The following is a 13965-nucleotide window of genomic DNA, read 5'->3' as shown; positions in this document are numbered from 1 at the left end:
GCTACAGAATTACAGTAAGATTCAGCTTTTCCAAAGGGTGTGCCTGATGTTCAACTTCTAATGTTTGAGGTCACTGTAGTGATCCAGACCTTTCAGCACTTCTGAAAAACAGATGCTTTTGTAGATAAAAAAATACAGAGAAGTAACATTGTAGATACCCACCCTTCATAAACATTTATATTCTCTTATTTTCATGAATTCTCTCTGCCACACTTCCTTTCACTTCTGTATTCATCAAGCTCCTTCCTCTTCCCTTGGTGAGCTTAGTCTGTGAGCAGGGGTTCTGTGCTGGAGACTACAAGGTCCTAGTATCTCCAACCTTCCCAGCAAAGATCAAGAACATCTCAAAAGCTACAAAGGCTCCCCCTCTTCAATTCACTTGCACCCTCAGGCTCAAAAGTGACATCTTCATAGTTTCTGGGGAAAGCAGCTGTTCCAGGACATCAGTCCCATGAGAGAGACACTGCCTCGTCTGACTCTGCCAAGTCCTTTCAGGATCTTGGAGATTACCACTGAGACATTCAATACAACTTCATATTTCACGGAGAGCCAACGTAATGAGTAACAAATCACAGTGACACTTACTTGGCAAGCAGCGCTGCCCAAATGGAGGGCTGTTCCACACAAAGGCTTTCTCTATATGGCAACACCTATTTCTAGGCATAATTCATGCTGCTACCTACGGACACAGACCTGATATGCAGCAATGATCTCTGGATAAAAGGGGGCACCAGCAAGCACAACTGGAGGAAATTCTGGAGAATATTCCTGCTGCTGGCCTGAGTCCCTTAGTCCAGCAGATTTCTGGAGGTGATTGTGCCCAAAAGACAGAAATTGGGAAAAAAGGAAATAAGGTCATAGCATTTGGGCTGTCTTGACAGCATTTCCCTTTTTCCATCTGTGTTAGCTTCCTTTCTCACCTATTACTAATAGCCAGGCGCAGTTAGTTCCAGTTGTGTGAGAGAAACTGGTAGAAAGTCATGTGTACTTTGAGATGACTGGCTAGACATGGCAAAGCACCCTCCTAAACGTAATTGTAATGGAGAGCGCTGGGTTTAGCTATTCATCCATTTGCTTTTGAAGAGAATTTGGTAGAAAGTCATGTGTACTTTGAGATGACTGGCTAGACATGGCAAAGCACCTTCCTAAATGTAATTGTAATGGAGAGCACTGGGTTTAGTGCTCTCCATTACAATTGTGCATCCATTTGCTTTTGAAGAGAATTTGAGATACATTCTGTGCCCCAACAACTAATTACTGAGTATTTTAAGGGACAGTGATTACATTACACAGTATTTTCTGTACACATGCCCAGACTTACAGTGAATGACCCTTCAAAACTACTTTCCTTACCACCCACCCCTTGAATTCTGCATCATTCTTCTTTAGAACAAGTGACAAGTCTATTTATCCATGGTCACTCTACATAGCGAGGAGGAAATTAGCTACACATAGCTGGTTTTCTTTGAAATTTATTTCAATGGTTCTAACAGTACCTGTACATAAGAAAGCTGTAAAATAGGAGATTCACAGGATCCCTAAAAGAATATTTCAAGTCTATATCAAACCAATATTGTTTGATGTATAACACTTACACTATTTTCTTTTAAGCCACAAACACCCCAAAAAAAAGTTACCCCTCATAAATTAACAAAGGGAGGATGGATACTTATACCAAAAAAGTGACAAAAAACATGCAAATAGTGATGTCAACCCCATCCACACAAAAGAAAAAAAAAACTTTAGCCCTGCAGAACAAATGCCACATACTTTTGTTTTCAGAGCTGGTCTGCTACTGTATAGGAGTGTGCAGAATCCTCAGAAATAAGTTTTGTTAAAAAAAAAAAACCAAAAATAACCAAAAAAACCCAAAAAGTTTCATGTTATATGCCTTATTCCCCAGGCAGCTCAACTCAGACACTGTTACCAGCATGTCTTTAATCCTGTCAGTGATAGTTTTGCTTGCTTGCTATTTACTTTCATAGAAAATGAAGCATGTTACAAACACTACCCTCCACGCTTGCTCCTGTGAGTTTCATTTTTAATGCCATAAGTGCCTCCTGCAGATCTGTAGCATAGGAAGATAGAAGTAGCAATAAGGTGTAGTATAATTGCCTTAAAAGAGCTTTCTGTTTATACAGCTTTTTATCTTCCTCTGATATTTCCAACCAAGCATCAAAGAGCAAAGAGAAAAACCTCTGCTCCTTGAATTCCCAGCATGTTCCTCTCTGCCTCATTACAGACACTGTTGAAGGACATGATAAAGCTGAGCTGACCTGTTTCAATCTCATCCATCAGCACAGGCACAACTGGAAACAAGCCCTCCTGGAGTAATGTCAGCATTGACATCAAACCTAAACTACACAGGGGCAAAGGCAAAACACCAGAAAGCCCTATTTGGTGTCCAAGAAACCCTGTTGGTATCTGAGAAACTCTTTTGTTTCTTTCTTTCTGCCCCCTTTACCACACGTGATGCAGTTGTTAGTAGCGAATACTGAAAACTCAGTACACTCTGAAAACTGGACTTGCCCACACATCCATCACATTTCTGACAGTGTTTGCAGTATTTTATGCACTGGTGGTGGAAACATGCAAAAGGTTTGAGAGCTGGGCTAGATCCTGAGGTGGCAATAGTGTTCGGGGGCAATGGGGAGGCACTCCTGAGCATCGGTGGAGTCCATAACACTGCAATACTTCCTCAAATAAGAGATACAAAGACCATTGATCATGTTCCTATACACAGGCAAATATACAGAAGCACTCAAGCCATTAATTCTCAGCTGTTTAATACTCCTTCTGGAGAGCCATAGCATCCATTCCAATCAAGCCAAGTCCCCAGGGAAGAAAGTCTATAGCAGCAGTTAGTTAGCACCATGAATAGGCTTTTCTGAGGCACAGAAAACCATGCGAAGACACAGAAGTTGAGATCCCAGAGATGTGGATCTGTAGACCAGCAGTGAGGAATAAGGCAGGAAGAAAGCAAAACTGAAGGATGCATTTGAGGCTTTGGAGGCTCAGGCCAGATTTTGTCCCTGTAGCCCATGGATCCTGGTGCAGGATCAAACATAACAACTCCACTGCCTTGTCCAGAATAATTTGTGAGGAGTCCAGTTGTGTAAGGGGTAGATAAGGTCTTTTCACCTATGCAAGCTTTCTCCCCAGGTTAGCTGGGAACCCCAGAGCACCAGAGCCAACCCTGTACCAAGATCTGGAAGAGGACACCATCATCCCAATGGAACCTCCCACGAAATGAGGCAGAAAACTACCCACCATGAGAACGATTTTCTTTGGTGTAAAATCTTGATTGTGTTTTCCTTGACAGACATTATTTCAGTCCAGATGAGATTTCCCCATTTAGGTTCAATTGAGGTGGTATGGTATAATCAACAGAAAGCAGCTGCCTAGACCTTCTTAGAACTCACCATTAGCACACATAATAATCAACTAGGGCAAAACTATGTTGTTTTCACCTGATATGAACTGATACCTCTGCAAGTTTTTAGCATTAGCTTTGAGAGCCTGTAGAGACGCTTGGTCAGATTTCTAAACACTATCATTTGGAGGCACACAGTGCATTCTTCACTGGACGGGGCCGAGACCAATGCAAATGTAAGCAGAAATTATGACATGTCTAGTTGCAACTGTGGCTGTGCTGAATAATATCTATATGTTCCAGCTAGGAAAATACATATAAAAGCAGCACACAAACACACAGAAAGTAAGTGAAAGTATCAAGGGTACATTTCAAAAGAATGTGCTCTTGGTAGGGAACTCCTGCTGTGTACCAGTTTAACCATTAACTGCCTACTATGAACCATAAGTGATAAATGGGGAGAAATCTATAAAGTTATTGAATCACATTCAAAGGTACTCAGTTTCTTACTGTAATACAATCCCTTTAAATTCTGATAACCATGTTCTGTTTATTATAAGCACTGACTGTAAATTTGGATGGGGGACTCTGTTATGACAAATTATTTCTGATTTTGGAAGATACAATGACCTACAACTGTTTCACTAAAGTCATAGCCACTTGTATGGCAATTTGAAATCCAGGGAGAGTGGAGTACTTAAACCAGCATCTGCATACTCCTAAACAATCAACCCAGTGCAAATTTTACAGTGAAGTTTGCAGAGGGGCATAATTTGTTTCACAATGAAATAAACAAGCAACATTTTGTTCTCTTTGTAGCTACAAGAGTTATTATATAAGTCCAAAAGCAATGATAATGCTTTTAATAATAAAATTATAAAGCAAAAAAAACTATTTAGAAACACCATGGGTCTTAGTTGTACAAGCTTACAAGGAAGATTCTCTTCATTTATAGCTTTCATTTAAATATCATTACTCATACAAAGCCCATATTCTCTTTTCCCTTGTCTCCTTCCATTCCTCTCCAAGAGACGTACCATCAGATAATGCTGTACTTTCCAGAAGACCTGAAACACATGACAAAGTTTTACAAAAGCCATCTCTCCACACTGAATTTCAACACTTGGATCATTTACTAGGATGATAATGTGTCAAAGCACCATGGCAATACTCCAGTACTGTCCTCATACAATCATGAGATTTACAATAGTAGAGTTTCCTCAAACTCTTAAGAAGGAGTATTGAAAAATAGATAATTAAAAGGGTAATTTGGGTCAATAAAACAGTGTATTATAAATTTCACCTCATATAAGAAAATAATTTCTTTCTTTTAAAGATGTTTCTGCATTTGTTTATATATGGGTAACCTGATAGTTATTCTTCACCTTCTCAAGGCCAGTCTGTCAGTTCAAAGGAAGATAAAACCTGTCTGGATAATTTAAAAAAAAAGTTTCTTCTATTTGGCAGCTTGTATAAATACTATCAGTCTCTGTTCTCCGTTAACCTGCATTTCAGCCTCAGAAAACCTTCAATTCCTCTAAAAATTTACAAGGCTATTTGTTTCAAATCCAACTTTCATGAACATCAGAAATTTCAGTGTAATGAGAAGTTGACCACCGGTTGCTGAGAGTGCATGCTTATCTTCCAAGTGTTTGCTGCTTTGCACCTAGACATTGACAGGATGTTTCCCTTGTAACACTGTACAACTGCATTTTCATAAATGAAGTGCCAAAACACTGGAGAAAGCAGTATGACTTATAACAAATGAAAGCATCTCTACATCTGATCATATTATGGGAGGTAGAAAATTGATGTTAGTTGATATTAGATGTCAACGTTTAGTTTGATTCAGGTTGTTTTCGAACATTTAGGTGAAAACAGGTAATATCAAATTTAGGTAAGTGCCCACATTCTACAACAGAAGCTAAGCAGAGATAAACATTTTGTCTACCCACATGATAAAAAATTAATTAAAAAAATAATTACTGCAAGTTATGGGGAAAAAATAAGAAAGGAAAAATCAAAAGTTGGAATGCAAGACTCATCTTTGCAGACAGATTAAATATCAGATTATGGCAGGAATTCTCTTATCCATAAGGCATCACAAGTGAATTTTTCTATAAGACAGTGTATGGTAAATCTTATCAAAGATTTAACAATGAGTCCCATATGTTTCTAGAAGGCTCATGTGTATATTGTCAAATAATATAGGATAGTCACCAAGGTCATCACTGCAAGTCTGATCAAAGAGAAGTGACTATTCCTCACCTTAATAGCAACGGCTACTAAAGCACAGGTTTCTGGTTGGTATCCAGAATACTATGGGGTTTTTTGCATGGTTGCAAAATGCACTTTCAGAGCTTCATGTCCTAGAAGGACCGGGAGATTTTCCTGATGGTAAATATCTTGAAACATAAGGTTGGTGGGCTCAAAAGTAAGCTACAAGTGCAACTTTCATAGTCAAAGGAAAATGGTTCTTTGAACTTACACCAGTCTGTGGGAAATAACCTGTCCCTTCATCTGGAGCTCTGAGACCTACCATTATCTCACTGCTGCTCCTGAATGCTCCCCATCTTGCTGTGAGGGAAGAACTAACTCCTCTCCTTGGCTTCGATCCAGGCTCTGGGTGCTGTATGGAGGGGCAAAGGGGCTATGAGGAACAGATCTAGATCCTGGTTCTTATCTCACTTTCACAGTAAAAACTGCAAGAACACAGAGAGATACACATACACCACCGAAAATCTACATGGATAAACAGAGTGACAAAACAGCAAAAAGCATCTACTAATTATCATCAGTCAGTATGGTAGCCTGTGTTTTTGTTATCAGTATGCCCAAAGCTATAACTTAACCACTGGGAAATTCTGAGTCCCCATTCCTACAGGAGAGAACAGCACTTCAGCCAAGGAGGCTTCTATAGCTAACCTCAGGACAACATTTTAAATCAAAACAATTCAGTTCTTCACAAGCGTTAATTTTTTTCCTCCACTTCATGTAACCTCTGACCTCATGTCTGGAGGTGATGGATGAGATGAGACAGAGCCATGGGAGAAGACCTGAGGATAGTTGATGGCATGCTACAGCTAGCAGCCATTAACAGGCAAGGTTTCCTCAGAGGAAAATAAGAATTATTTCAAATCAAGAAAAATAAACACCAGAAAATCAGTTGTGCAGAGTGGCTCACATAAAATATGAATGTGGCCAAGCCAGAGCTTACTGCGGGGAATCCAATTTTGTGAGCTTACTGCAGAAGAATGCAGGCCCCAGCCTTAAGGTCTTATAAAAGCTCTGAAATGAAAGAGTAAAGCCCTTTCTGAACATACAGAGAGCAGTGCATTAAAGATTGCAGCCCACAACCTTTCAGGCAGTCCTCCAGTAGTACTGTGCCCTCATTATTCGTCCATCACAAGCAGAAAACAGGAGAGAAAAGTGTTCCCTGGCAAGTGCTAAAGTGAGACTTTGGTATACGGAAAAGAATCCTCTCCTGGTGTTTGTTTTGGCAGGAATAGTTTTAGCAGACAGTATTACAGTCCCATCCACTTGCAGAGCAAGGCTACAGTTCACATATTATTAAAACTCCAGGGCTGATTGCTTTCCACACATCAATGTTAGTGAAGCTAGCAGAACGCAAGCAAAGTTGTTTGGTCAGCAAAAACTTTTTTCCTTAAAAAATACAATAACATTTTCTCTAAATAAAGCAAGTTGGTTGGCTTCAAGCAAGGGGGATGACAAGATCCTTCTAAATGACAGTGCTGGGCATTAAAATTTGAAACCCCGTATCTTTCCTTCCCAGGCACTCAAGCTGCCAGCAGCTGCATTGTCTCATTTCCTGACCTTGCACAAGTGAACAGGGAGCCTGGGAGAGGCAGATGACCCTGGTCTGTCATTAGAGCTGCACTTCATGGTAAGGCTACTTGAAAATGTTGCTGACCCATGGGCAGTTAATTCTCTGCACATCAAAGGGAGCTACAGTGGTGAGAGTACTTTGTCTAGATATTCTAGCCCAGTTTTGTGCCTGGTAGAGTGAAGTCATAATAGAAGCACATATTCCTTTGCTTCTTGGTGACTGGGATCTCTAGGTATCCATCCTACTTCCAGTCCCAAATCGCAGGTCATAGATGATGATGTAGGCTATGGATGCATCCTGAATGCAGGCCTGCCTAGTTCTTGACAAATGTCTGTGGGATCTCACCCTGGATCTCTAAGCTTCTCCATGCTCTGAGAGAGATGGGGCAGAGAAGTTTCCAGGAATGGAGGAAAACCTCCTTTCAGTTTTCCACAACCCACTTGCCCCACACCTCCTCTCAAATACAGCAGTAATCCTAAGAAACTGCAGTTTTGCCCCCACATCCTCCAGCATGCAAAGTCCTCTGCTCACACAGTGAGATGATGACCTTGGAACTCAGAAACAGACATTCAATGTAAAAGCATGCAGCTCACTTAAAACCTTGGTATTTACACTGCCATGGTGCTTATCTTTCATGGCAGTTAAAATATTCCTTGTTGGCTGATTATCTTGTAGTATCATCTATGGTGCAGTGTTAGTGAAACAGTGGCATAAAACAATAATAATCATCCCATGTGAATGAAAAAATCATAACCTCTCTTGGTCAAACTTACTATAAGGTTTATTTACTAATGTCAAATACGAAAGTGCTGCCTTTCTCCTGAAACATATTCTTCAAACTGTGTATACAGTACTGTTTTATTTTACATGCCTTGAAGCCACAGTAGGTTGTGTCATTTTATTTTTTGATAGTCTATAGAGCTAAAGTGAGAGCAAATAATTGGTTTCCATGTGTTAGTATATTCTCAGAGAACTCAGTCTTTCTCTTACGAATGGAAATGTCAAAATCAGAACCAGAGACCCAGAGTTTTTTTACACTCTGGGCCTGTAATTGGTAAGAATTCAAAACATCTGTCTCTTGTTTGGGCAAATAAAAGCCACTTTTGGAAAATGTATTTACCCATGTCTGTTTCAAACAGTGAATGGCCAAACCAAACCTCAGCAGGTTTTCAAGTTCACATCATGAGCTGGTGAAATCTGTGATCCTTCTATTGATGACATGCAGCCATCAAGACTTGGAAACACTTGATGTTTGTGTATCTTGCCTTACCACTGTCCTTCTATTTGCCACATTACAGTCGGGGAAGACTGCACTGAGCAGTGTGTTACCCAGCAACTTGCTGTGGAGGGATCAGATTCAGCAGCTTTTCAGATTGCATTACTGGAGAATTACTTGCTTCCAGCTGAATGTTTCTTCCTTTCTAGCACCTTGATAGCTGTCTCACTTTAGGAAATATTTTGCAGGTGTCCTTGAGAGCCAAGACCCTCTTTGCACAGAAAATCTGGGAGTAGAGGTATAAAGCTGACAAAAACGTCTCTTTGCATTCAGTGGATGATGATTTACTGTCACTATGAGAGCTTTAAAAGACAAAGTTAAAAAAGACTGTTTCATATTAATCATTAACCAGAACTGAATCTTTTTAATATCATACCACTACAAAACCATGAACATTTTTGTCAAACAAATGGAAAAGTTTGAAGAGCAACTGGCATTGGTGGTTTACATTCAATACACCTCCCTGTCTCCCATTCCTAAAAAAACAAAAACCCAAGAAAATCAAACAGAATGCAAGCAGCAAGTCAAGTAAACTTTAGTTTCTCCAGCTGAGGAGCAGGGATGCAAAAACTTTTAAGCATGCTATAAATAATCATACCAGTGGTACTTCAGCCTATTATTGATTTTTTCCAGCACAAGTACAGAATTTCCAAATGAATACAGCAATGAAAATATTTCCATGTATTAGGAGTCACATAAGTATTACAAATTTCCCGCTACCTACCCATAGGTATTAAAAATAAAACCAGACAATTTCTTTGCAGGTGGCAAATGAACTGGTTTACATTTGTAAAGTCCTAAAAAATTGCTATTTACACATTGTAAATATTTATTTTAAAATATCAACAATCTGTATTTTTTTATTAGACCCTCCAGCTCCTATCAGTGTTTATGTAAAGGCATTTTCTCTGAAAAAAACCTAAGATTTTTTCTCTCCTGTCATAATTTCTATATTTTATTATTATTTATTTCTATATTTTACATTTTCTATATTTTATTAAAAGACACAACCAATACAACCTCACTTCAAGCTACCTAGAAGCATTTGGAAAAGATTCTGTTTTTAATGGTGCTGAGGTGCCTGGTTTGATAGAGAGGATGCCACATGAGAGAAAGAATTATTTTCAAAAATTTGAAATAAAAATGGTTTTGTATCTCAGAGAACTAAGGAAAGCAGACATGCTCATTCCCATATGTCTTCCTTTGAAAAAAACCTTTAATGGCTGACATATTTTACAGAGAAGTTGGTCTGATCATGAAGTGGCCAAACGTGCAGGAATATTTTCATAATATAATTAAAATAGCCAGGTTGGAAGAATATAGAGCTTTCTCTGACCTGAAATTAAACCGGACCCAAACTGGCTCTCTCCCAGCTTTGCCCTGAACCAGGACAGAGCCACATCCAAGAATTTTTATTTTTTGCTTCTGCATATGCCAAAGCAAATACTGATAGGACACTTCTAAACCTTCTTGTTGAGCTGTTCCTGACTCTCTGAAGTGCCCCTAATCCAGTCCTTAAAAAAAAAAAAAAAAAAAAAAAAAAAAAAAAAAGGCAATTAAGTTGTGTTTAATAATAACCCTTCCCATGGATAGCTCCCTGGATAGCCAATGCTGTTGTTCAGTGGTATGGGGAATGAAATTACCAGAGGCACTTTCTGGGTAAATCACAGCATATCCTGACCCCTGCATGGGCTCTCCTTACATAGAGACCCGCCAAGATCAGCATAGCAGAAAGATGACCTGGTGTAGGCATGTTTGCATCTCCTAGAGGGCTTCCCAGCATTTTCATTTCTTCTTGATATTACTTTAGCCCTGCAAAGCACCTCTCATCCACATTGCCTACCTGTGTGAAGGCCCTCTAAATGAAATCACAATCCACATGAAGGGACACCACTGCTGTCTCAGTGTGGAGGTTTTGAGCCTTGTGCCATGATGCCATCACAGCTTGTTTTCGTCATTCTCTTCAGCTTTGAAAACAAACCAACCAAACTAAACACTATGCTGGGGTCTTCATGTGTTGAGTACAATAGATAAGCCCCTTCTCTTGCACCCCCTGGCCGTGCCCCCCCATGGCCAGATTTGCCCAGCAGTTGTCTGTATACAAAGGGGCTTGGGGGCTGCCCTTCAAAAGCCAAAACCTCTATTTCTAGAGCTCTGCCCAGGACCTTAGCAGCCTGCACTAGTCTCTGGCTTCAAAAGCCCTGAGAAGCTCCATGCACATACCTGTGGCTTACAAATTGAAGCCTGACTGCTGAGCCTGACTACTTCCCCCACTTTCATGTCTTAGTATTACTTACCGATATTTCCCCCGTGTCCTTGGTGAAATCTCTGCCTTTGAGGGAAGAGGGAAATCTTCACCTTCCTGTCTTGGTCATAACCAACAGACTCCCTTTCAAAATGGATTTCTTTAGTCTAAAAAGCTGTGTGCGTTTAAGCTGATTAATCATATCAGAAAACAGCATGCAGTGTCTCCTAGAGTATAATCCTAACAACACAAAGCTTCCTTCTTGCTGGTCTGTCTCCTTATCAATGCTCATGCTGGCAACAATTTAGGAGAAATAATGAACCTCAAACAAGCAGAAGAAAAAAATAAGAGCACAAAACCATCACTTAGAAGTCTGATTGTTCTCTGATGCTCAAGTGTACCAGGAATAGCAGAGAACTGGAGGGAAGAAAAAGCTTATTCTGCCCAAATACATGTTGTCAGAATCATTCGCTGTGAGAAGAAACTGGCAAACAAAACAACATTCAGTAAGAAGGGTAAGAACAACAGCATTAAAAAATTTTACATGAAAAAAAAATTTCTTCCTACTTGATGCTCAAAATAAAGTACACAAATTCTACTGTAAATAAGGATGATGACATGTAGGAAACTAAGTTACAAGCCAGGCTTATAGAAATTTTGTAGCATGACAAAAGGACATTAATCAGTGGCATGGAGAGTTCAAGACAGTAAGATGATTCCTAAGAGTGAAAAGAATCCAGTAACAGAGGCATTGCAGACCCAGAAAAAAATTTAATTACTGTCAGTAAAATACAATTCCCAGAATTATGCCATATAACTTCATCATAGAACTATGCCATATAATTTCATCATATAGCTCAGAAAAAGCCAAACTTCCCTCCTGTCACAAGGAAATTAATGAACATAACAACAACAATACAACAATAACAAAACTTCACAAACCTACCAAAAAAAAAAAAAAAAACAAAAAAAAAACAAACAAGGTCAGGTTAAACAGCTACTGAAGTAAGCAATTTTTGAAGAATTAAACTAAAAACAGGTATGGAAAACTTGCATCCAAAAGCTGTACACGAGGTCTGGATGAAGTGCACATGTGTACATGTATTGAGATGGCTTAGAATATGATCAAAATTCTATACCAGAGAACTGATTGAAAATTCAATGCTGCAAGAGAGGCTAATAAATGGGTCTCCTGGGTAGTCAGAGAAATGGGTGTTGGGCATAGCAGAGTGGAGCAGTGTTGGGAAGTAGCACCTGCACTGTGCCTGGCTGGAGATTCAGAGTATGTTGTTATAAAGAAAATGGAGGCACTGGTGCCTTCCAGCCTCCAGGAGCACTCCACACTGCTAGCACCAAAGGTGATGACAGATTTATACTACACTTATCAAGGACCAAAGAAACTAAGAGGCATGGAATAAAGTGTCCCCCTAATTGGAACTGTGGTGTTTGCAATAGCTTTTTGCAGAATTAACATTGACAGATAAAACTGTCTGATGACTGCTTCTAATGAAGCCTAGAAAGATGGCACGGAAATAAAATTTAGAAAAAATAATGACAAGTCAGGTTTTCCTCTGAATTTGGATCACTTGGGAAGGTACATAGAAAGAACAATGTTTAGTTTGAGAAAGCCAGATCTACACGGATTCATCTAGGAACAAAATGAGGCAGAGGTCATGGTGAGAGTTTGCTCTGGAAGCAGATGCAGAAAAATATTTGAGCTCCTGCTGGCTATTCAAGTGAATGGCTTTCCAATTCAACACCGGTCAAGAAGTGTGGATATATTTGATATATTAAATGTGGGGATTTTGAAAAGGATCAGAATAGTCTCTTTTGCCCATGCACTGTAATGTAACATCCAAAAAGCAAACTGAGCCACCTTTACCATAAAAATCCAAATAAAGTTAGGGAATTTGTCACAAAGTGTCAAATTTGGGGCACAGGCCCCTAATTTTCAGACACTGAAAACATATGATCCTATCTACACAGCTTTTCTATTGACACTAACATTTCAGTATATGACAATAAAAAGGTGGGTTTACATAGGTAAAGAAAAAGAGTGTGAAAGGAAAAGTTGAGCTTCTTATCAGGAAAAAAGAAACAAATCTTTTTCAAACAGTGGAAGTTATTAAATTGGGTTACACATTGAGCACACAAAAGAAATATTTAAAACCAGACAACTAGAAATACATACCAACAAAGCCAGAAGTTATCAGGAAAAATAAAGGGGAGTATGACACCCTCCATCCCCCACAAATTCTCTGTCACGTGATCCTACAAATCACTAGGTCAAATGTAAATGTCAGTAATATATACTATACATTAGGGATAGATATATAGGCCAAGACACACACTTCCTGTAGGGACAACTAAAATTTTAGGAAGGACTTTCCAAGCAAGTAGAAACCTGTACAAACTACAATAGGACTGAAAATGCAGCAATTAAATTACTAAAGTTTATTATGGAAAGAAAATGTAGACTTTACATCTGCCAAGAAAGGAAGGCAGGGGAGAGAGGAAGAACAGAGGTCAGAAAACTTCATGTACCAAGCACATTCAAGATAAGGAAGTAAAATAATACCTGAGGTGATAAGAAGAGTATGTAAACAACACATGAAAACCAAGTCTGCTGACTCTAGACTTCCAGAAAGCATTGGTGTAACCTGCAAATAATGTATGAGAGAAGCAACTGTCAGGCATGATACTTCAGAGAATAGTGAGAGATAAGCAGATGGAATTTTCCATCTTCTGGGGTAGAGCTTCCTGCCATTCCTGCCACCCCAGAAGCTGCCCGCATGCCCAGAAAAGTTCCCTTGTCAAGGACTCTCCAGTGGCCTTGCTGAAAAGCTCAAGGCTGCTGAGCCTCTGCACAGATATGTTGTCATGTCAGGAGTGGAGTCTCTTGGAGTCCAGCAATAAAATACTGTGCAGCCTGCAGCAAACTGACTGAAGGCTGATCCCTCAGTGCTAGGTGCTTTTCAGGCCTCACATGCAGGAAGAGGAGGAATTTTTCCTCAGCTGAATTCTCTTTGTTCTCCAGAACGCAGTATTTCATTGCCAAGTGAACAATTTTTGGGGGATGAGAACAGGGAGAAGCTCTAACAGGTGTACCACCTGTACTGGGTAAAAAGGGACAAAGCAGGAGGAAGTCTTCTCTCTGAAGCTTGGGAAGTGACCACAGAGCAGACACTGAGTCACAGCACAGTGGCAGTCATCTTGTGTACTGT

General features: G+C 39.7%; 1 long non-coding RNA gene across 1 annotated transcript; it reads right to left on the bottom strand.

Moving 5' to 3' along the window:
- Nucleotides 1-4317: 4317 nt before the first annotated feature.
- LOC120512067 lies at nt 4318-13412 on the bottom strand. Its single transcript, XR_005629929.1, has 3 exons — nt 13320-13412; nt 5913-6002; nt 4318-4440 (listed from the first exon to the last, which is right to left on the bottom strand). It is a non-coding gene; the product is annotated as an uncharacterized LOC120512067 (long non-coding RNA).
- Nucleotides 13413-13965: the final 553 nt, after the last annotated feature.

Source organism: Passer montanus, unplaced genomic scaffold (assembly GCF_014805655.1).
Source record: "Passer montanus isolate IOZ18808 unplaced genomic scaffold, ASM1480565v1 scaffold7, whole genome shotgun sequence".
In the NCBI taxonomy this organism is placed as follows: domain Eukaryota; kingdom Metazoa; phylum Chordata; class Aves; order Passeriformes; family Passeridae; genus Passer; species Passer montanus.
The sequence above is the reverse complement of the archived record's forward strand: the minus strand, read 5'-3'. Positions and strand labels throughout refer to the sequence as shown.